General features: G+C 40.0%; 1 protein-coding gene and 1 non-coding gene across 5 annotated transcripts in view; one reads left to right on the top strand and one right to left on the bottom strand.

Moving 5' to 3' along the window:
* HDAC9 (histone deacetylase 9) overlaps positions 1-25,229 on the bottom strand; it is a 1,051,976-nt gene that overhangs the window by 233,980 nt on the left and 792,767 nt on the right. The gene's annotated exons all lie outside the window — the stretch shown is intronic.
* On the top strand, positions 18-89 carry TRNAS-GGA. The gene has a single exon. It is a non-coding gene; the product is annotated as a tRNA-Ser (tRNA).

Raw genomic sequence — 25,229 nt, 5'->3', positions numbered from 1 at the left:
ATATCTATATGTGGGCTTCCCTGGTGGCTCAGAGGTTAAAGCGTCTGCCTGGAATGCGGGAGACCCAGGTTCGATCCCTGGGTTGGGAAGATCCCCTGGAGAAGGAAATGGCAGCCCACTCCAGTACTCTTGCTTGGAGAATCCCATGGAGGGAGGAGCCTGGTGGGCTACAGTCCATGGGGTCGCAAAGAGTAGGGCACGACTGAGTGACTTCACTTTCGCATCTGTATGTATAGGTGATCCACTTTGCTGTACACCTGAAACTAGCACAACATTGTAAATCAACTATACTCCAAATATTTAAAAAATCCCCAAAGACTTTAACAGGTGACTCAGAACCATATGTAATTCCCTATATCCTTTTATTTGCTTTTGGAAATTACTGTAAGTTTTCTGAAAGTGTAAGAAAGATTTTTATTATTAATAAACAACAGTAGAACATTTTCTTCCAAACAGTTATAAAGGTTGAACTTGATTAGAAAAAATATTCAAACATCTGAGAACAAAGTCTATTTCACCATAGTACTAAGGAGCATTGCTACTGCTACTGCTAAGTTGCTTCAGTCGTGTCCGACTCTGTGCGACCCCATAAACGGCAACCCACCAGGCTCCCCCGTCCCTGGGATTCTCCAGGCAAGAACACTGGAGTGGGTTGCTGCCATTTCCTTCTCTAATGCATGAAAGTGAAAAGTCAAAGTGAAGTCACTCAGTTGTATCCGACTCTTAGCAACCTCATTAGATAACCACAAATAACTTTGCTTGGTATACACTTTCTTCTCTATATAGTTTTATCTCCCTAAAAGGATTCTTCTCTAGAGTGAACATTCTGTGTCTGTGCTATTAATTTTGATGTATAATCACTACTAATCAAGATATGGTGAAGCTCTATACAGTCCGCAAAAGCAAGACTGGGAGCTGACACTGGCTCAGATGATGAGCTCCTTATTGCAAAATTCAGACTTAAATCGACAAAAGTAGGGAAAACCACTAGACCATGCAGGTATGACCTAAATCAAATCCCTTACAATTATACAGTAGAAGTGGCAAATATATTCAAAGGATTCAATCTGATAGACAGAGTGCCTGAAGAACTATGGACAGAGGTTCATGACTGTACAGCAGGCAGTGATCAAGACTATCCCCAAGAAAAAGGAATGCAAAAAGACAAAAAATGGTTGTCTGAGGAGGCCATACAAATAGCTGAGAAAAGAAGAGAAGTAGAAAGCAAAGGAGCAAAGGAAAGATATAACCATCTGAATGAGGAGTTCCAAAGAATAGCAAGGAGAGATAAGAAAGCTTTCCTCAGTGATCACTGCAAAGAAACAGAGGAAAATAATAGAATGGGAAAGTCTAGAGATCTCTTCAAGAAAATCAGAGATATCAAGGGAACATTTCATGCAAAGATGGGCACAACAAAGGACAGAAACGGTATGGACCTAACAGAAGCAGAAGACATTAAGAAGAGGTGGCAAGAATACACAGAACTATACAAAAAAGATCTTCATAACCCAGATAACCACAATTGTGGATTCATTCACCTAGAGCCAGACATCCTGGAATATGAAGTCAAGTGGACCTTAGGAAGCATCACTATGAACAAAGCTAGTGGAGATGATGGAATTCCAGTTGAGCTATTTCAAATCCTAAAAGATGATTCTGTGAAAGTGCTGCACTCAATATGCCAGCAAAATTGGTAAACTCAGCAGTGGCCACAGGACTGGAAAAGGTCAGTTTTCATCCCAATCTCAAAGAAAGGCAATGCCAAGGAATATTCAAACTACTGCACAATTGCATTCATCTCACATGCTAGCAAAGTAATGCTCAAAATTCTTAAGCAAGGCTTTAACAGAACATGAACCAAGAGCTTCCAGACATTCAAGCTGGATTTAGAAAAGGCAGAGGAACCAGAGATCAAATTGCCAACATCTGTTGGATCATCGAAAAAGCAAAAGAGTTTCAGAAAAACATCTATTTCTGCTTTATTGACTATGCCAAAGCCTTTGACTGTGTGCATCACAACAAACTGTGGAAATTCTTAAACAGATGGGAATACCAGACCACTTTACCTGCCTTCTGAGAAGTCTGTATTTAGGTCAAGAAGCAACAATTAGAACTGGACATGGAACAAAAGACTGGTTCCAAATAGGAAAAGGAGTACATCAAGGCTGTATACCATCAGCCTGATTCTTTAACTTACAAGCAGAGTACATTATGCAAAATTCCAGGCTGGATGAAGCAAAAGCTGGAATCAAGATTGCTAGGAGAACTATCAATCACCTCAAATATGCAGATGACACCACCCTTATGGCAGAAAGTGAAGAGGAACAAAGAGGTTCTTGGTGAAAGTGAAAGAGGAGAGTGAAAAAGCTGGCTCAAAACTCAGCATTCAAAAAATGAAGATCATGGCATCTGGTCCCATCACTTCATGGGAAATAGATGGGGAAACAATTGAAACAATGACATACTTTATTTTGGGGGGCTCCAAAATCACTACAGATGGTAACTGCAGCCATGAAATTAAAAGACACTTGGACCTTGGAAGAAAAGCTATGACGAACCTAGACAGCATATTAAAAAGCAGAGACATTAGTTTGCCAACAAAGCTATGGTTTTTCCAGTAGTCATGTATGAATGTGAGATTTGGACCATAAAGCAAGCTAAGCCCTGAAGAATTGATGCTTTTGAACTGTGTAGTTGGAGAAGACTCTTGAGAATCCCTTGGATTGCAAGGCGATCCATCCAGTCCATCTGAAAGGAAATCAGTCCTGAATATTCTTTGGAAGGACAGATGCTGAAGCTCCAATACTTTGGTCACCTGATGCGAAGAACTGACTCCTTGAAAAAGACCCTGATGCGGGGAAAGATGGAAGGCAGGAGGAGAAGGGGACGACAAAGGATGAGATGGCTGGATGGCATTATCAACTAGATGCATAGGAGTTTGGGTGAACTCTGGGAGCTGGTGATGGACAGGGAGGCCTGGCGTGCTGCGATTCATGGGGTCGCAAAGAGTTGGACACGAATGAGCAACAGAACTGAACTGAAACATTTCTCTAAATACTCTTTCAATCTATGTTTTATGTACATTTAATTTATAATTTAGAGATAATAATGGTAAGTTTTATAGATATAATCTATTCATAAATGAGTAATTATATTTGTGAATGTATGAACAGATTTGTGTTAGCTTGAGCTGTAACAACAGAATATACAGACTGGGTGACTTAAACAACAGAAACTTATTTCTTATAGTTCTGTTGACTAAAAATCCAAGATCGTGGTACAAGCAAGACAATTTTTGGTTTCTCTTCCCAGCTTGTAGATGGTGGCCTTCTCTCTATGTCCTGAGATAGCCTTTCCTTAGTGAGTGCACTTAGAAAGAGACAGATCATATAAGAAATGAATTGCCAGTCGAGGTTTGATGCAGGATACAGGATGCTTGGGGCTGGTGCACTGGGATGACCCAGAGGGATAGTATGGGGAGGGAGGTGGGAGGGGGGTTCAGGATTGGGAACATGTGTACACCTGTGGTGGATTCATGTTGATGTATGGCAAAACCAATACAATATTGTAAAGTAATTAGCCTCTAATTAAATTAAAAAATAAAAAACAAAACAACAACAAAAAAAGAGACAGATCACTCTTTTCCTCTTCTTGTAAGACCACCCACCCTATTAAATTAGAATCCCACATTTATGACCTCATTTAACCTTACTTGCCTCCTAAAAGCCCCATCCAATTCAATCACACTGGGGGTTAGGGATTTAACATACTAACTCAGTTCAGTTCAGTCGCTCAGTCCTGTCCGACTCTTTGCGATCCCATGAATTGCAACATACCAGGCCTCCCTGTCCATCACCAACTCCCAGAGTTCACCCAAACTCATGTCCATCAAGTTGGTGATGCCATCCAGCCATCTCATCCTCTGTCGTCCCCTTCTCCTCCTGGCCCCAATCCTTCCCAGCATCAGGGTCTTTTCCAGTGAGTCAACTCTTCACATGAGGTGGCCAAAGTATTGGAGCTTCAGCTTTAGCATCAGTCCTTCCAATGAACACCCAGGACTGGTCTCCTTTATTTTTTTTTTTTTTTTTCCTTTTTTTCCTTCTCAGACAACATGATTGTTTATTTAGAAATGCAATGAAAGCTAAAAAAAAAAAAAAAGCTCTTGGAGATAACAAACAAGATAGAATGGACTGGTTGGATCTCCTTGCAGTCCAAGGGACTCTCAAGAGTCTTCTCCAACACCACAGTTCAAAAGCATCAATTCTTCGGCGCTCAGCTTTCTTCACAGTCCAACTCTCACATACATACATGACCACTGGAAAAACCATAGCCTTGACTAGATGGACCTTTGTTGGCAAAGTAATATCTCTGCTTTTTAATATGCTGTCTAGGTTGGTCATAACCTTCCAAGGAGTTCCAAGGAGTTCCTTCCAAGGAGTAAGCGTCTTTTAATTTCATGACTGCAATCACCATCTATAGTGATTTTGGAGCCAAAAAAAATAAAGTCTGACACTGTTTCCACTGTTTCCCCATCTATTTCCCATGAAGTGATGGGACCAGATGCCATGATCTTCGTTTTCTGAATGTTGAGCTTTAAGCCAACTTTTTCACTTTCCTCTTTCACTTTCATCAATAGGCTTTTTAGTTCCTCTTCACTCTCTGCCATACTAACTCAGGAAGATCACAATTTAGTCCTTAGCAAGGACAGATCCCAAAAGTTTGTTTATAAGACAATTTATAAGACATTGTGTTCCAAACAGTGGTTCAGGGCCATCAGCTGCTAAAATTAACTACCCAAACCTAGCCACATGTATTTGGCATATGACAGTTTAATAAAACTTCCAATGGTAAAAAGGATTCTTGACCCATGAACTCTCCTATAATTCCTGTCATTAGAAGAGATGCCCAAAACTACTTCCTGTCATCTCAATGGCAAAAAGTATTTCTTTTCCCTCCATGTCCCTCTTATTGGTTGGAGAGATTTCCAAAAACCATTCCCTATATTTGTGACAGTGTTAGGAAGGTCACCTTCATGAGAGAGCTGGTATCAACAGGGCAAGACTTCCGGACAGTATGAAAAACTCTAGGTAAGAAAGGATGGTTAACTCCATCCATTGCTTGTGGTTCTTAACAAGGAATGGGACGCTTGGCATGGAATGGGATACTGAGGGGCTGGAAAGTGAAGGAAAAGAACAAGAAAAATTCACCTCAGGTGGATATACATCAACAGGATAAAGGAGCTGAGATGGTGATACAATAACAGTAGAAGTAGAGACCAGAGAAGGAACTGTAGGAAGACAGATGCTCTAGGATTTGGAAGCTGAAGGTAGAGCTATTAGCAAAGTGGGATAGAGTTGGCTCTGGATATGTAAATCACGTAAATTATAATATATTAGGCCAGGAAAGGGGAAATCAATATCAGTGGAGCAGAGAGCAACCCTGCTGACTACACTAGCTGGTTATTTTGATCTTGCTAAAATTCTTAAGGGATGCAAGGCAAATTCTTAAAACCAGAAGTATCATAATTTGAAAAACTCAATGTGCTTTTATCTTTGTTTTTTCCATGTTCCACATTCACTACTTCCCCTTGGTCTGCCCACCAATTCACTGTCCTGCCTGAAATATCTGTACACATACACACAGACATACACATGTACACGTGCATTATTATGAGGTAGCAGTACGTGAGCTCAAAGGGAGATGAGGACTGATATAAAAGAAATGCAAAGAAGCTGATACTCAAAGTAAGATTTTGCATAAACACATATAAAAATTCAGATTTTTGTGGCAAAAGAGGATTTTTTTCCAAGTTCTTTTACATATTAAAAACTAAGGGCTTCCAGTTCAGGATGGCAGAGTAGAAGAATGTGTACTTATCTTCCCCTATGAGAGCAGCAAAACTGCAACTAACTATTGAATAATCATACGCAGGAGGATGCTGGAAGCCACCAAAAAAAGATACTTTACGTCCCAAGACAAAGAAGAAGCTGCAGCGAGACGGTAGGAGGGGCTGTCACAATAAAATCAAACCCCATACATGCCGCGTGCATGACCCACAAACTGAAGAACAATAAAACAAAAGAAGTTCTCCCACTGTTGTGAAGGTTCTGAGCCCCATGTCAGGCTTTCCAGCCTGGGGATCTGACAAAGGGACTAGGAATCCCCAGGGACTCTGACCCTGAAGACCAGCGGGATTTGATTACAAGACTTACACAGTCTTGGAGGGCATAAGCAAAAAAAGAGACTCCAGTCTTGGAGGGCACAAATAAAATCTTGAGTGTACCAAGACTCAGAGGAAAGGAGCAGTGATCCCACAGGAGACTGAACTAAAACTACCTGCAAGTGTTGGAGGGTCTCCTGTGGAGGCGTGGGTTGGCAGGGGCTCCCCATAGGGACTTGGGCACTGGCAGCAGCTGTTGGGGAAGTCCAGTCCCCCTTGGTGTAAGCCCTCTTGGAGGTCACCATTAACGCTACAATAGGTCCAGTAGACCCCAGCCTGGGTCACCTCAGGCCAAAGAGGGAGCACAACTCCACCCAACAGCAGATAATTGGAGTAAAGCTTTACTGAGCAAGGCCTTGCCCACCAGAGCAAGATCCAATTTTTCTCACCACTAGTCCCTTTCATCAGGAAGATTACACAAGCCTCTTAGCCTCCTCCATCAGAGGGCAGACAGGAGCAGCAAGAAGAACCACAATCCCACAGAGGCCAGAACAAAACCACATTACAGAAAGTTAATTAGGATGAAAAAGTAGAAAGTTACATCCCAGATGAAGGGACAAGATAAAACCCCAGAAAGACAATTAAATGAAGTGGTGATAGGCAACCTTCCAGAAAAAGAATTCAGAATAATGATAGTGAAGATGATCCAGGAGCTCAGGAAAAACAATGGACAACGTGCAAAAAATGTTTACCAAAGACCTACAAGAACTAAAGAACAAACAGAGATGAATAATGCACTGAAAGGAATCAATAGCAGAATAATGAGGCTATGACCTGGAGGACAGAAAGGTGGAAATCACTGCTGCAGAACAGAATACAGAAAAAAAGAATGAAAAGAAATGAAGACTGCCTAAGAGACCTCTGGGACATTAAACACACCAACATTCGCATTATAGGGGTCCCAGAAAGAGAAGAAAGAGAGAAGAGACCTGAGAAAATATCTGAAGAAATTTGGCTGACCATTTCCCTAGAATGGGAAAGGAAATAGTCAACCAAGTCCAGAAAGTATAGAGAGTCCCAGGCAGGATAAACCCAGGGAGAAACACACTAAGACACATAGTAATCAAACTGACAAAACTTAAAGCCAGAGATAAAATATTAAAAGCAAGAAGGGAAGAATGACAAATACAAGGGAACTCCCATCAGGTTATCAGCTTATTCCTTCAACAGAAATGCTACAAGCCAGAAGGGAATGGCATGGTATATTAAAAGTGATGAAGGGGAAGAACCTACAACCAAGAATACTCTACCCAGAAAGACTCTCCTTCAGGTCTGATGGAGATATCAAACACTTTCCAGACAAGCAAAAGTGAAGAGAATTCAGCACCATTAAACTAGCTTCACAACAAATGCTAAAGGGACTTCTCTAGGCAGGAAACAGAAGAGAAGGAAAAGACCTACAGAAAATAAACCCAGAACAATTAAGAAAATGGTAATAGGATCAAACATATCAATAATTACCTTAAATGTAAATGGACTAAATGCACCAACCAAAAGATATAGACTGGTTGGGCACATGAAAACATGTGCATGTATGCACTTCCACTTACCACAACACTGTGTTTGACCCCCTAAATTGTATGTAATTATTTTATGTTAGGTTAACCATGTTCCCATTATGTCTTGCAATTATAATTATCTTTTATTTTTTGTCTGGCTACGGATTGTGAAAACTGATAAACATCTTTTACTATTGTGATTATGTAACAATACCATTATATCATGATTGGTCAACACAAAAGTAACAGAATTCTATAGCACTAAAACTTAAAGAAAAATTTAAAATACTAATCAAGGTAGTCTCAGATTATAATCCTATCTTAGTGATAGCATACTGTTCATACACCCATTTGAATGCAGAGTTCCAAAGAATAGCAAGGAGAGAGATCTCTTCAAGAAAATTAGAGATACCAAGGGAAGATTTTATGCAAAGATGAGCACAATAAAGGACAGAAACGGTATGGACCTAACAGAAGCAGAAGACATTAAGAAGAGGTGGCAAGAATACACATCCTGGAATGTAAAGACAAGTGGCCTTAGGAAGTATCACTACGAACAAAGCTAGTGGAGGTGATGGAATTCCAGATGAGCTATTTCAAATCCTGAAAGATGATGCTGTGAAAGTACTGCACTCAATATGCCAGCAAATTTGGAAAACTCAGCAGTGGCCACACAACTGGAAAAGGTCAGTTTTCACTCCAATCGCAAAGAAAGGCAATGCCAAGGATGTTCAAACTGCCACACAACTGCACTCATCTCCCATGCTAGCAAAGTACTGTGTAAAATTCTCCAAGCCAGGCTTCAACAGTGTGTGAATGGTGAACTTCCAGATGTTCAAGCTGGCTTTAGAAAAGGCAGAGGAACCAGAGATCAAATTGCCAATGTCTGTTGGAACATCGAAAAACCAAGAGAGTTCCAGAAAAACATCTACTTCTGCTTTACTGACTATGCCAAAGCCTTTGACTGTGTGGATCACAACAAACTGTGGAAAATTCTGAAAGAGATGGGAATACCAGACCACCTGATCTGCCTCCTGAGAAATCTGTATGCAGGTCAAGAAGCAACAGTTAGAACTGGACTTGGAACAACAGACTGGTTCCAAATCAAGGCTATATATTGTCACCCTGCTTATTTAACTTATATGCAGAGTACATCATGAGAAACTCTGGGCTGGATGAAGCACAGAGAACTTGACTCTCCTGGAATCAAGATTACCAGGAGAAATATCAATCATCTCAAATATGCAGATGACACCACCCTTATGGCAGAAAGTGAAGAAGAACTAAAGAGCCTCTTGATGAAAGTGAAAGAGGAGAGTGAAAAAATTGGCTTAAAACTCAACATTCAGAAAACTAAGATCATGGCAAATAGATGGGGAAACAATGGAAACAGTGAGAGCCTTTGTTTTTTTTGGGCTCCAAAATCACTGCAGATGGTGACTGCAGCCATGAAATTAAAAGACACTTGCTCCTTGGAAGAAAAGTTATGATGAACCTAGACAGCATATTAAAAAGCAGAGACATTACTTTGCCATCAAAGTTCCATCTAGTCAAATGTATAGTTTTTCCAGGAGTCATGTATGGCTGTGAGAGTTGGACTATAAAGAAAGCTGAGCCCCGTAGAATTGATTCTTTTGAACTGTGGTGTAGGTGAAGACTCTTGAGAGTCCCTTGGACTGCAAGGAGATCCAACCAGTCCATCCTAAAAGGCAATCAGTCCTGAATATTCACTGGAAGGACTGATGCTGATGATGTGTGTTGTCACTCACACTTAGGACTTTTGCACTCAGTCCATGTCTACACCAAACTGTGGGCATCACATTAAAAATTCTATGGAGATGTGTGAAAAGTGAATGAAAGTTCAGAATGCAGCATTCCTAAGATGCTCTTGGGTCTTGGGTGGAATTCTCCACATACACAATCCTCCAGGGGTGTGCTACAGGAGAGCCCCTGAAATAGAGTTAAATATGGTTGGGGTGAAATGAAAGTGAGGTTGCTCAGTCATGTCCGACTCTTTGTGACCCCATGGACTGTAGCCTACCAGGCTCCTCAGTCCATGGAATTTTCCAGGCAAGAGTACTGGAGTGGGTTGCCATTTCCTTCTCCAGGGTATCTTCCCAACCCAGGGATTGAATCCAGGTCTCCCGCAGTGCAGGCAGATGCTTTACTGTCTGAGCCACCAGGGAAGCCCAGGTGAAATGAAGTCCACAGCAGAAGCTCAAGAAGATGCCTGCACAAGGAGAGCCAAGGTGAAGCTGATGGTGCCTGCTAACCCTACCATGTTCCTTTTTGCATTGAAATCAGAGACCAGGAGGATTTTGGCTTCTGACCTCAGTCAAATCCTAGCAAACCAGGAACCATCAGGTCCCTCTGTCTCCCTTATGTACCCAAATGCCACTGTGGGAGGCAGCTGATAGAGCAATTACTGAAGAGACTGAATCCTTCAAGAAGTTGATCATGAAGAGACAGAATTTTAAAACTGAAAGGAGGCTGTTCAAACTCAAAGAGATTGACATTTTATCAATGATGGAGAAGATCAGCATAATTAGGAGAAAAAAGAGTCTATTTATCACATAAACAAGTGATCATGGCTAATTCTGTGTCCAGTTTTCAAGGTCAGGAATTTATTTTGTTAGATGACTGGGAAGAGTCTAGTCAGGATCCTGGCAGAAGTCTCCATGGATATGCTGCATGCATGGCAAGTGGCTATCACAGTATTTCAGAATTAATGTAGCAATGTGCAACCTTCTGTCTCCCCCTCAGAAGTTACCAAGAATGTGCAACAAGATTTGCTTATTTTCTATTCTAAAAGGCAGTAATATGCTTTCAACTTATATTTCTGACAATGTAACTAATGTACAAAACAAGAAGGCAGCTGTAGTAGTCTGCTGAGTATCTGTCCACAGAGGTCTTGTTTGACTGCCAGAATTAAACTCTTCCAATCTGGAAATAGTCCCTCAAAAGGTCAAATCACTTTATAAATATGTAGGAGGGTCTGGACTTAACATGTAGGGAAAACTGAGGTTCAGAAATGTTAGGTGAGGCTGAAACCCACAAAATGTCTTTCTGTGTGAGAAGCTGAGCAAATGTGGTGAGGCAGGATGGACACATGCTTTAGGGGAGAGAACTCTACTAGCCTGGCCCTTAGGCAGATTCGGTTATTGGAGGACGCACAGTTCTGAAGACAGCACAGAATCTAGCTCTGAGATCCCCTACCTCTTACTCCCAGGGACTCACATCTATTTAACAGAGTAAAAAGGGGTAAAGTGGTAGAGAAAGCTATAAGGAAAAACAGAAATAGGAAATGCATTTTATATTCTGTTTTTAAAAAAAGTGAGATTGAAGTAAACACTCTGGTATTAACTTGAAAAATCATAATGTTAAAGCACTCCGTATTAACTTGGAAAATCATAATGTTCAAAGAGGGTAATGCATACATTCTCCACTTAATTACAGACCTCAGAAAATCCAAAACAACCAGGATTGTGAAAACCTCAGAAAAATCAGCAGAGGCCAACAGATCTCACTGATTTAAAAAAAAATAAAAAGAAAGAAAAAAACAGCACATGGGGGGAAAACCCAGCAATTCAGAAGCAGATAACAATTATTCCTATTAGTCATTTTTGAGACTTCTAAAATGATTAGGAAGGTGGTCCCTCTAAGGAGACATAAGCACTAGATACACACCTACTTATAAAAATGTAGACACAAGATATACTATCCACATCTGAAAGAAGAGCATCATGTTGCAATCTCTCTCATTAGTAGTGAAAAAGAATGAGGGATAACTACTGCCTCAGATATGACTTACAGAACATGAATGGTAGAAATATGATCTCATTCACTTCAAGTCAAACTAGAATAAAATTCAGGAAATATACAGATAGTAACACAAAGCTAATACAGACATTTCATGTTTTTAGTTTTACTATTTATTCCCTTACTCTATAAAGTTCTAGTCTTTATTATTTATAAATAATAATGACAACAACAGTAAGAGTTGTCATCACATGACTACAGAATACTTATTAAGAACTGGCCACTGTGTAAAGCTCTTCAGTTCAGTTCAGTTCAGTCACTCACTTGTGTCCGACTCTTTGCAACCCCATGAATCGCAGCACGCCAGGCCTTCCTGTCCATCAGCAACTCCCGGAGTTCACTCAGACTCACATCCATCGAGTCAGTGATGCCATCCAGCCATCTCATCCTCTGTCGTCCCCTTCTCCTCCTGCCCCCAATCCCTCCCAGCATCAGAGTCTTCTCCAATGAGTCAACTCTTCGCATGAGGTGGCCAAAGTACTGGAGTTTCAGCTTCAGCATTATTCCCTCCAAAGAAACCCCAGGGCTGATCTCCTTCAGAATGGACTGGTTGGATCTCCCTGCAGTCCAAGGGACTCTCAAGAGTCTTCTCCAACACCACAGTTCAAAAGCATCAATTCTTCAGCACTCAGCCTTCTTCACAGTCCAACTCTCACATCCATACATGACCACTGGAAAAACCATAGCCTTGACTAGACAAATCTTTGTTGGCAAAGTAATGTCTCTGCTTTTGAATATGCTATCTAGGTTGGTCATAACTTTCCTTCCAAGGAGTAAGCGTCTTTTAATTTCATGGCTGCAGTCACCATCTGCAGTGATTTGGGAGCCCAGAAAAATAAAGTCTGACATGGTTTCCACTGTTTCCCCATCTATTTCCCATGAAGTGATGGGACCGGATGCCATGATCTTCGTTTTCTGAATGTTGAGCTTTAAGCCAACTTTTTCACTCTCCTCTTTCACTTTCATCAAGAGGCTTTTTAGTTCCTCTTCACTTTCTGCCATAAGGGTGGTGTCATCTGCATATCTGAGGTTATTGATATTTCTCCTGGCAATCTTGATTCCAGCTTGTGTTTCTTCCAGTCCAGAGTTTCTCATGATGTACTCTGCATATAAGTTAAATAAGCAGGGTGATAATATACAGCCTTGACGTACTCCTTTTCCTATTTGGAACCAGTCTGTTGTTCCATGTCCACTTCTAACTGTTGCTTCCTGACCTGCATACAGATTTCTCAAGAGGCAGGTCAGGTGCTCTGGTATTCCCATCTCTTTCAGAATTTTCCAGTTTATTGTGATCCACACAGTGAAAGGCTTTGGCTAGTCAATAAAGCAGAAACAGATGTTTTTCTGGAACTCTCTTGCCTTTTCCATGATCCAGCGGATGTTGGCAATTTGATCTCTGATTCCTCTGCCTTTTCTAAAACCAGCTTGAACATCAGGAAGTTCATGGTTCACATATTGCTGAAGCCTGGCTTGGAGAATTTTGAGCATTACTTTACTAACATCTGAGATGAGTGCAATTGTGCAGTAGTTTGAGCATTCTTTGGCATTGCCTTTCTTTGGGATTGGAATGAAAATTCACCTTTTCCAGTCCTGTGGCCACTTCTGAGTTTTCCAAATTTGCTGGCATATTGTGTGCAGCACTTTCACAGCATCATCTTTCAGGATTTGGAATAGGTCAACTGGAATTCCATCACCTCCACTAGCTTTGTTCATAGTGATGCTTCCTAAGGCCCACTTGACTACACATTCCAGGATGTCTGGCTCTAGATGAGTGATCAAACCATTGTGATTATCTGGGTTGTGAAGATCTTTTTTGCACAGTTCTTCTGTGTATTCTTGACACCTTTTCTTAATATCTTCTGCTTCTGTTTGGTCCATACCATTTCTGTCCTTTATCAAGCCCATCTTTGCATGAAATGTTCCCTTGGTATCTCTAATTTTCTTGAAGAGATCTCTAGTCTTTCCCATTCTGTTGTTTTCTTCTATTTCTTTGCATTGACCACTGAGGAAGGCTTTCTTATCTCTTCTTGCTATTCTTTGGAACTCTGCATTCAGATGCTTATATCTTTCCTTTTCTCCTTTGCTTTTCACTTTTCTTCTTTTCACAGTATTTGTAAGGCCTCCCCAGACAGCCATTTTGCTTTTTCTGCATTTCTTTTGCATGGGGATGGTCTTGATCCCTGTCTCCTGTACAATGTCATGAACCTCATTCCATAGTTCATCAGGTACTCTATCTATCAGATCTAGGCCCTTAAATCTATTTCTCACTTCCACTGTGTAATCATAAGGGATTTGATTTAGGTCATACCTGAATGGTCTAGTGGTTTTCCCTACTTTCTTCAATTTCAGTCTGAATTTGGCAATAAGGAGTTCATGGTCTGAGCCACAGTCAGCTCCTGGTCTTGTTTTTGCTGACTGTATAGAGCTTCTCCATCTTTGGCTGCAAAGAATATAATCAATCTGATTTCGGTGTTGACCATCTGGTGATGTCCATGTGTAGAGTCTTCTCTTGTGTTGTTGGAAGAGGGTGTTTGCTATGACCAGTGAATTTTCTTAGCAAAACTCTATTAGTCTTTGCCCTGCTTCATTCTGTACTCAAGGCCAAATTTGCCTGTTACTCCAGGTGTTTCTTGACTTCCTACTTTTGCATTCCAGTCCCCTATAATGAAAAGGACATCTTTTTGGGGTGTTAGTTCTAAAAGGTCTTGTAGGTCTTCATAGAACTGTTCAACTTCAGCTTCTTCAGCGTTACTGGTTGGGGCATAGACTTGGATTACTGTGATATTGAATGGTTTGCCTTGGAAACGAACAGAGATCATTCTGTCATTTTTGAGATTGCATCCAAGTACTGCATTTTGGACTCTTTTGTTGACCATGATGGCTACTCCATTTCTTCTGAGGGATTCCTGTCCGCAGTAGTAGATATAATGGTCATCTGAGTTAAATTCACCCATTCCAGTCCATTTTAGTTCGCTGATTCCTAGAATGTAGACATTCACTCTTGCCATCTCGTTTGACCACTTCCAGTTTGCCTTGTTTCATGGACCTGACATTCCAGGTTCCTATGCAATATTGCTCTTTACAGTATTGGACCTTGCTTCTTTGCCTATATTAACTCATACTATCCTTACAACAACCACTGACATAGATGCTATTATTAAGCAGTGTTGTATATGAAATTCAGAGAGGTTATATGGTTAGCTATTAGTGGAATTGGAATGAGAAGCCAGAAAGAAAAAAAAAAAAAAGAGTATGAGCTCTTAACTCACACTAATGTTTATGCCAGTCACATCAAAATCTAAAAACTAAGTTTTTTGAGATTAGTTGTTTGTCAGTTGCTTCATTTGTTATTTTCTCCCATTCTGAAGGCTGTCTTTTCACCTTGCTTATAGTTTCTTTTGTTGTGCAGGAGATTTTAATTTTAATTAGATCCCATTTGTTTATTTTTGCTTTTATTTCCAATATTCTGGGAGGTGGGTCATAGAGGATCCTGCTGTGATGTATGTGGGAGAGTGTTTTGCCTATGTTCTCCTCTAAGAGTTTTATAGTTTCTGGTCTTATGTTTAGATCTTTAATCCATTTTGAGTTTATTTTTTTGTATGGTGTTAGAAAGTGTTCTAGTTTCATTCTTTTACAAGTGGTTGACCAGTTTTCCCAGCACCACTTGTTAAAGAGATTGTCTTTTCTCCATTGTACATTCTTGCCTCCTTTGTCAAAGATAAGGTATCCATAGGTGCATGGGTTTATCTCTAAGCTTTCTATTTTGTTCCATTGATCTATATTTCTGTCTTTGTGCCAGTACCATACTGTCTTGATGACTGTGGCTTTGTAGTAGAGCCTGAAGTCAGGCAGGTTGATTCCTCCAGTTCCATTCTTCTTTCTCAAGATAGCTTTGGCTATTCGAGGTTTTTTGTATTTCCATACAAATTGTGAAGTTATTTGTTCTAGCTCTGTGAAAAATGCTGTTGGTAGCTTGATAGGGATTGCATTGAATCTATAGATTGCTTTGGGTAGTATATTCCTTTTCACTATATTGATTCTTCCCATCCATGAACATGGTATATTTCTCCATCTATTAGTGTCCTCTTTGATTAAAAAAAAATACAATAAAAACTAAGTTTTTTTTTTAAGAAAGCAGTTATCATATTTACAGAATCAAAGATTTTTCCTAATGAACTAAATCAGCTAAGACCTACATGAAAGTTTTATCTTTAAAGGTACTGAACTTCTATCATATAAAGTTGCTAAAATATTCAAGAAATTCAAATTCCCCAAGTTGTATCTGGAGTAGCTGAGCCTTCTTGAGTGTTGTAATTTCCCTGTCATTAAAAGGGGCCTCCCAGGTGGTGCAAGGGTCAAGACTTCGCCTGCCAATGCAGGAGACACCAGAGACACGGGTTCTGGAAAATCCCATAGCAGCGTAGCCTGGCAGGCTAAAGTCCACGGGGTGGCAAAGAGTCAAATGTGACTGAGCACTGAGCACATTCTGAAGAAGAGGTTCCCCAGTGGGGGTGGCTTTGCCATATACATGGAATCTAAAAGAATGTAGTGATAAAATTATTTGCAGGTGAGCAATGGAGACACAGACATAGAGAACAAACCTACGGACATGGAGTTGGAGAAGGAAGGAGAGGGCGGGATGTATGCAGAGAGTAACACGGAAACATACCCTGTGTCCCTGAGTCATATAGCCAATGGAATCTGCTATATGACTCAGGGAACTCAAACGGGGGCTCTGTAACAACCTAGAGGGGTGGGATGGAGGTTTAAGAGGGAGAGGACATAAGTATACCTTTGGCTGCTCCATGTTGATGTTTGGCAGAAACCAACACAATACCATCAAGCAAGTATCCTTCAATTAAAAATAAAAGACTGAGGGGACAGGTGTACGCCTGGTGTCTGCTGGGTAGAGGTCAGGAATTCTGTCAGATGTCTTATAGTGCAACAGGACAGTACAACAAAAATTATCTGCCAAAAGGTCAATAATGTCAAGGTTGAGAAGTCCTAGAAACACTGAGAATCTTATAAATCACAGGGCTGTTTCCTTTATATGGCTTCTAGAAATCCCAAAGCCAAAGGATTTGAAAGGGAAAGGGAAAGTAGCTCAGTCATGTCTAATTCTTTGCAACTCCACGGACTGTATAGTTCCAGGCCAGACCTTCTCCAGGGCAATCTTCTGAATCCAGGGATTAAACCCAGGTCTCCCACATTGCAGGTGTATTCTTTACAGCTGAGCCACAAGGGAAGCTCATGAATACTGGAGTGGGTAGCCTATCCTTTCTCCAGCGGATCTTCCGGATCCAGGAATCAAAATGGGTCTCCTGCATTGCAGGCGGATTCTTTACCAACTGAGCTATCAGGGAAGCCCAAAAGTAACTCAGTTATGTCTGACTCTTTGTGACCCCATGGACTATACACAGTCTAAGGAATTCTCTGGGCCAGAACAGTGGAGTGGGTAGCCTTCCCTTTCTCCAGGGGATCTTCCCAACCCAAGGATTTGAAGCAGCTTTTAAAGCAAACAAATATGAACTCTGTGTGTGTGTTTCAAAGTAGGTATGGTAATCATTCAAACTGAAAATACAATGAACCAGGAATGAGGTTAGCCATATAAAGTATGTGCTGTAGTATCTGGTATCTACTGCTTTTACTGGAGAAGGACCACACATTTGGCTTTGAGAAAGCAAGAAAGACAGACAAAATGAGAAAGCAGAAACAGAGCTCTGAGACAATGTAGGAGAGGTGAGAGAGGGAACAGGGAGGTAAACACTTTATATTTTCATTTTTCCTCTGTAAAGCTGTTCTTTGTCTGTGGCTTTTCTATTTGGAATACAACCAAGAGTAATTTTTATCAATGTTATTCTTTTCCTGAATTTATCCAAATAATTCTGTCCACCGAACAGAATCAACACTAATATAAACTTATTTTTAAGGATTGTTCTGCTCTTTTCAGTTTCTTAAGTTTCACGAATGTTAGTGACAGAGCCAAGAAAAACTTTTCACAGTTCTTCCCATTCTTCTGCTCCCATTTCAACTTATCTTTCCTTAATATATCAAAGAAAGGGACCACAATTTCTTTTAAGGATTTTGAAAAACAAATAATTATACAGTATCAGTGGCAAAATAAAAGATCAAGGGACAGCATATGATTATTGGCATCTATACCAAAACTTTTAAAAGAAGAAAAAACAGACAATTTTGACCTGTTGTAAGCCAGATCCATGAGGATGCTCATATGTCCCTGTACATATGGCAGGCCGGGAGTACACGGAAAGCCTGAGGCCTCTGAGAGGCCAGGATTCATTTTGTTGAGTGCACATATGAAGTGGTGTTTTGAGTATACCCACCCTTTCAAATGTTCACTTCCTTTGGAATAGATTCTGACATCTGAGAACTGGGTATAACCACTGTTTTCAAAAACACTGTTTTCATAGCTCATTTCACTATTAATTAGAAACATGAGTTAAAATGACCAAAAATCCATGGTCAAGATTTTGCATGAAATGAAGATGTTTCCTCAATGCCTTATTGAGAAATTTCTGGGCTTCTACAAATCTTTTGGTAAGCACCTAGTGGTCTTCAGTTTCTTCTTCTTTTTTTTCTTTTTTACTGTTTGCTCTGAGAATGGCCACATAAAAATGGACATAAAAAGAAAAGTGACATATTGTGCACCAAATAACTGAAGTCCCAAGTAAGGGACTGTCCACAGATAGATCTGTCATTGGATAATATACACTGTCATGTAATCTATGATTTTAAAAATAGCAATAACAATACCACTCTTTTCCCTAAAATACTTTTCTCGGGATTAATGGGATTGATGACCACTAGAGACAGATAACTGCCGTCTATGGGGTCGCACAGAGTCGGACACGACTGAAGCGACTTAGCAGCAGCAGCAGCAGAGACAGATAAAGTCCACGAATAAGGACAAAGCACCAGAAATGAGCCTCGATAAACTTGTATATAAAAGTGATACAGGGTAGGACTACAGCAGTACCCCTGTGTTCTAATGACTCCAGACTGGTAATGTACATAAAACCTAAGGTAAGGTAAGTGGGGAAGGGGGGAAGTCAGGAACAATTTCTCAGCCTTAAGTACTGATAAGAATTCACTTAAAAAAATTCATACCCAGACCCCCCCTCAAAAAAAAAAAAAAAAAAAAAACCTATTTGTGTGCTGAACTTGGCTACTGGGCTGTCAGTGCATAAATCCTGCTATCCAGAGTGACTTATATTTTACATAGTTTTAAATTTCTAAGGCAGAAAAGTAAAAAATGTATCTCCAGGGAACTTGCTGGATTGATTCCTTCTGTGCAGTGACCATGCTGTAACTCAAGGCTATTTCTTAGGGTGGGGCACTGGGAGAGGATAACTACACCAGGTGTGTTTATAAAGGAATCTTACCTCTGCTTGAGACAAAGACTAGAGCAAAGATGCTCAGGTTAACATTTGAAGTACACGTTCAAAATATTCACAGCAGTACAGAATGTTTTATTGCATTGTTAAATTTTGTTGAGTAAATATTTCATGGTAAAAGGTATATATAATTCAGCAGTGATTTTAAGTTAATTTGAGGCATATTCATTGCAGCAGTGCCAACATACATTTGAAAATATATCCTCATATGTTTGACACATAATATTTATTCTGTCCATGGACAATATTGTATGTACACATAAATTCACAGCCTTCTTGTAATGAATAACTCATGGCCATCCAGCAGTTTGTGAACACAAGAACAACTGACCTACATTTAATATACCATTTAGAATAAACTGGCAAAAATAATGCACTCAACCTGATAAAAAGAAAAATGCTGATAAATATTAATTTGGGGGGTATCTGAGAGCTGAGGTCATAAGACAAGTAACTGCAACTGTCTAATACAGGTATAACTGGATTCTTGGAAGGAGGAAAGAGAGAGAAAACAAGACAGAAGAAACATTGAAGAGATTATGACTGAGAATTTCTCAAATAATGAAACTACATATCCAAAAAATTCAAAGCATAATTAGAAAAAAAAATCAATTACACAAACAAATGAAAAATCCATACCTAGACACAACACAGTCAAACTGTTAAAAACTCAACAACAGTAACAAAAGAATCCTTAATTGCAGCCAGAGAAAATAAATACATTATATAAAATTGAACAAAGGTATGAATTAAAATAGATTTCTTAGCAGAAAGTATTTTAGGTAGAAAACAATGGAATGGCATCAAAGATTTCAAAGGAAAAAAATGTCAAAGCAGAAGAAGAATTGATGCTTTTGAACTGTTGTGTTGGAGAAGATTCTGAGAGTCCCATGGACAGCAAAGAGATCCAACCAGTCCATTCTAAAGCAAACCAGTCCTAAATATTCATTGGAAGGACTGATGCTGAAGTTGAAACTCCAATACTTTGGCCACCTGATGCAAAGCATTGACTCATTGGAAAAGACCCTGATGCTGGGAAAGATTGAAGGCAGAAGGAGAAGGGGATGACAGAGGATGAGATGGTTGGCATCTCATGCGTCAGATGACATCACAGATGCGATGGACATGAGTTTGAGTAGACTCCAGGAGTTGGTGATGGACAGGGAGGCCTGGTATGCTGCAGTCCATGGGGTCACGAAGAGTCAGACATGACTGAGTGATGAACAACAACAAAGGAAGGCAGAAAAAGAGAGAAAATGAAAAAAAAAACAAAAAACAACTTCCCAAAATAAAGAACTAACACCAAGGTGGGGGCTTCCCTGGTGGCTCAGTGGTAAAGAATCCACCTGCCAATGCAAGAGATGCAGTAGATGCAGGTTGGATTCCTGGATCAGGAAGATCCCCTGGAGAAGGAAGTGGCAATCCACTCCACTATTCTTGTCTGGAAAATCCCAGGGACAGAGGAGGCTGGAGGACTACAGCCCACCGGGTTGCAAAGAGTCAGGCGTGACTGAGCAAATGAGCACCCCTCAGAGATCCCACCATCTGTGGGGTAGCTGAGCCCCTGCACAGCTACTGAGCCTGTGCTTGAGAGCCTGAGAGCTGCAACTGCTGAAGCCCAGGTGCCCTAGAACCAGTGCTCTGCAGGAGAAGAAGCCACCTCAGTCAGAAATCTGTACACCGCAACAAAGAGAAAAGCCCACGCAGTAATGAAGACCCTGTGCAGCCAAATATAAATAAAGAATTTTTTTAAAAACCAAGATGGGACAAATATAAAACAACTAACAAGATGGCAGATTTAAATCCAACAATATCAAGAACCACTGGTCTAGAATACTGCTACTGAAAGTGTGACCCATGGAACCATGGTCCACAGAGTGTTCACAGTCCACAAGATACACACAAGCAAGCATTTAGAAACTTTTGTGGTAATCCATTTAGAATAATTAGGTATCTATTGATACATATTTTTTATCATATTTTTTGTATCTCAATTTTAGTAATTCTTTTCTAATGCATTCTACAAAGCATAAGCAAACAAAATCTTTCCTCACCATACGGTAATTTGAGAAGCACTGATTTCAAAGAGAAAGGACTTTTCCTTCCAAACTGTACAAAGAAGGAGTTCTATTTGGGTAAGAGAGTAAGATAGAAAAGGTGAAGCTGGAGGTGAAATGAGGAATGTGTTAGAAGATTTATTTATAAATTAGCCATATCAAGAGAAGTTGTCCTAAGAGAGAATGACTACCAATAATTGTTTAAGCATTACACCGTAGTTTGTACCTAGAGGTTTCCACAACCTCAGGATTTGGAAAATTGTCAGAACTTCTGATAAGCTTTTTAACAGAGGCTCCAAGGAACCAGGTTTTGGACAAAGTTAATCTACCTTATATTCCATTTTTTTTAGGTGGTAGCTTTGGCTTAGGTATCATCAATGTTTAGTACAATAACACTTCATTTATTTTTGTTAACTTTAAAGTTAGAGATGTTGAAAACCATCATTTCCACTTATAAGTTGTTCAAACCCAGACAAGGTCCTTAACAATTCCAAGCCTTAAGAAAAATGGATATAATACCACCTTCCACCTTTATTAGCATTAATTTGACCAATGCATGCAAAGTGCTTACCACAGTGCAACACACTAATGAAAGTAGGAAGCTCTTAGAAAATACTAACAAAGAAAAAAAAAAATCCTGAGGTTTGTTCCAAAATTACTTTCTATTTTGCAGCACATCAAAAACTATATATATATATATATATATATATATATATATTAGTGATTAGTTCAGTCGCTCAGTCGTGTCCGACTCTTTGCTACCCCATGAATCGCAGCACGCCAGGCCTCCCTGTCCATCACCAACTCCCGGAGTTCACCCAGACTCACGTCCTTCGAGTCAGTGATGCCATCCAGCCATCTCATCCTCTGTCGTCCCCTTCTCCTCCTGCCTCCAATCCCTCCCAGCATCAGAGTCTTTTCCAATGAGTCATCTCTTCGCATGAGGTGGCCAAAGTACTGGAGTTTCAGCTTTAGCATCATTGCTTCCAAAGAAATCCCAGGGCTGATCTCCTTCAGAATGGACTGGTTGGATCTCCTTGCAGTCCAAGGGACTCTCAAGAGTCTTCTCCAACACCACAGTTCAAAAGCATCAATTCTTCCCCGCTCAGCCTTCTTCACAGTCCAGCTCTCACATCCATACATGACCACTGGAAAAACCATAGCCTTGACTAGACAGACCTTTGTTGGCAAAGTAATGTCTCTGCTTTTGAATATGCTATCTAGGTTGGTCATAACTTTCCTTCCAAGGAGTAAGCGTCTTTTAATTTCATGGCTGCAGTCACCATCTGCAGTGATTTTGGAGCCCCAAAAATTAAAGTCTGATACTGTTTCCACTGTTTCCCTATCTATTTCCCATGAAGTGATGGGACCAGATGCCATATATATATATATACACACATATATATATATATACACACATACATATATATACATACATACATACATATACAGCTACATATGGATCTAGTTCAACTAGAGTGTCCTGAATGAACGTGGGTCTTTTCCAAGCACATTCAGCATAGTTCAGTCACTGGCACCCAAAACAAAGCTCAGGCTCTGAAAAGCTGCACCTGACAGAAATTAAGCTACCTGTACTGAAAGTATTTAAAAGGGAAAGAGAATAACTTAGAAGAAGAGGAATTGTGGAACAGTCTCCTGTATATAATCTAAATGCAGCCTGTTGATTCCCTTTGGAAATATCTGCAGAGTTAAACGTAATACCGTTGTGCCCATTAACAACAGGTTTCACATGCACTGTGCATAGTTAATGTGGTGCACGGTTCCTCTGTGGATGCCTTGAATATTTCCCCTTGAAAGTTGGAAATCAAAGCTCCTCAGACAATGCTAAGCAGTTTAGTAAGCGCTTGCTGCTATGCTATGCTGCTGCTAGGCCACAGGGCATTTCTGAATAATTGAGTTTAACTTAAATAATGATCAGATGCCCCTAGAAACCTCCTGACAGACACCAGACTCAATGAAGAAACTGAGATTATTTTCATCACCGTACTTATTCTGTGCCACTTTAGGCATGTCATATTAGAGCTTAACTGTGAAAGAAATAAAACATCCATTCAACTTGTGCATCACATCAGGAAAAGTGAACTTTTTAAATGAATCTATTGTGGAACCAGATAGTTCTGCTTATAGCACCTTGGAAAGTTAGAAGTTATCAAATATTTTAAAGTCACTGAAATTGTTTTAAGGCATGATTTAATTTCCAAGACATTTTAGCTTTATCTATTAATACATAGTTTAATTAGTTTAAAACTCTACCTATACATACAATAGCATCTGCAAACTGAATTCCTTATTTGTTCATTTTGGGAATAGAATAATTACTTTTATCCACTTAAGAGATATTTGAAAATTTTTGCATTTTTCTATCATTAAGCCTCCACACTTACAACTAGAACTGAAAATTCCAGTAGATATTTTGTTTCTGGGAATACTGATAGCAGGGGTGGGAGAAGGAAAGATTCAGCGAGAAAAACCTAAATTCTTAGTAGATTCGGTGCAAGACATAGTAAAATAAAATATATTATTCAAAGAAAGCAAAAACTAAGTATCTTTGGTCAGCATCTAAAGAAAGACACATGGGGCAGTAGGGGAACCAGATAAGTGTTGGGCACCTTGTTAAACATTTTACAACATAACTCAGTTTATTCCCCAGTGGACTGATACAGACATAAACTCTAAAAGATTGTCTTTATTGTTTCTCCTGTAGCTCTCTTAATGATACACCAGAAAAGCTAGTATTAAGTGCCACGAATACAGGGCTTGTTGCTATTTAGTCACTAAGTTGTGTCCAACTCTTTGAGACCCCATGGAACATAACCCATCAGGCTCCTCTGTCCATGGGATCTCCCCGGTAAGAATACTGGAGTGCGCTGCCATTTCCTCCTCCAGGGGATCTTCCCCAAACAGGGACTAAATCCGCATCTCTTGTGCCTTCTGCACTGGGATGCAGATTATTTACCACTGAGCCACCTGGGAAGCCCCAAGAAGACACACTGCTTCTTGAAGCCTTCATCAATCAGATCGCCAAGTATGTCATATTTGTCCCCAAGGAAAAAGATAAAGCAAATTTCATTAACTGCCTCTACTTAAAAAAAAGTAAAGAAACTGAAGCACAGAAAAATAAAATGATTCATCCAGTCGTGGATCTTATCACTCAAACTGTGGCCCATGGGTCAGCAGCACTGACATCATATGGGTGTTTGTGAAAAATGCAGAATCTCAGGCTACATTCAGTTCTGCTGAACCAGAATCTATATCTCAGAGTCAGAGAAACACTTTCAAGTTGGGAGAGTGTGGAGATTTAAATCCAAAAATGTCAATTTCTAAACCAAGGTTATCTGCCTATGTGCTTTGTCACAGGGGCTCCTGAAAAACAATGGATTCATGTCAATGTATGGCATAAACCACCACAATATTATAAAGTAATTCACCTCCAATTAAAATAAATAAATTAAAAAAGAAAAAAAAAAACAGACAATGGCCTCCCCTCCCTTACTAGTCTCCCTACAGAGCCAGGAATCTAATGGTAGACCATCAGTTGGGTAGGTGCATCCTATGAGACCTCAGGGTTTCAGAGCTTTGAAGAAGCATTTATATCACACCCTTGACACAGCCAACAGCCTATTTATTCCCTGCAAAACCAGAACTAATTAGGGCTGTCAAATAATTCCCCGTCAAAGCGGGGAAGTGGCCACTCTCTCGTCACAGCTCTCACTGATAATCTTCACTATTATATTTCATCTTCTCAATAACACGATGAGAAAGGCTTCATTATTCCTATTTTACAGATAAACAAACTGAGACTCACATGAATGAAGTAATTATTCACAGAGACATCTATTGTTGGTTTCTCTGACTCTAGGACTGGGCATAAGTACACATTCCTTAAAATCATAAACCCTCTCAGGGACAGTTCTACAGTCACTTAGACAGCAACATTTCAGAACCTCTTAAAAGTCCATGATAAATTTGGGTGACCACTGCTTTTTTCCTCCTATAGGATCATGATAAGGGACATATTTCTGGGTTAAAAAACAGCCACATTCTTTATTGGACTCTTCCTCATTTGGCTCTGCAGCCTGTAGTGATGGGTGTTTTCCCTTCTCCTGTGTGATACAACATGCCAGGTCTTCAAAGGTACATATTAATTTCATGTTACATGTTCTGCTGAAACCTTGAGACCTTTGAAATGCAGCGGAGA

The sequence above is a fragment of the Bubalus bubalis genome, chromosome 8 (genome assembly GCF_019923935.1).
Source record: "Bubalus bubalis isolate 160015118507 breed Murrah chromosome 8, NDDB_SH_1, whole genome shotgun sequence".
Taxonomy (NCBI): domain Eukaryota; kingdom Metazoa; phylum Chordata; class Mammalia; order Artiodactyla; family Bovidae; genus Bubalus; species Bubalus bubalis.
Note: the sequence above shows the minus strand (reverse complement) of the source record. Positions and strands in the feature narration are given on the sequence as shown.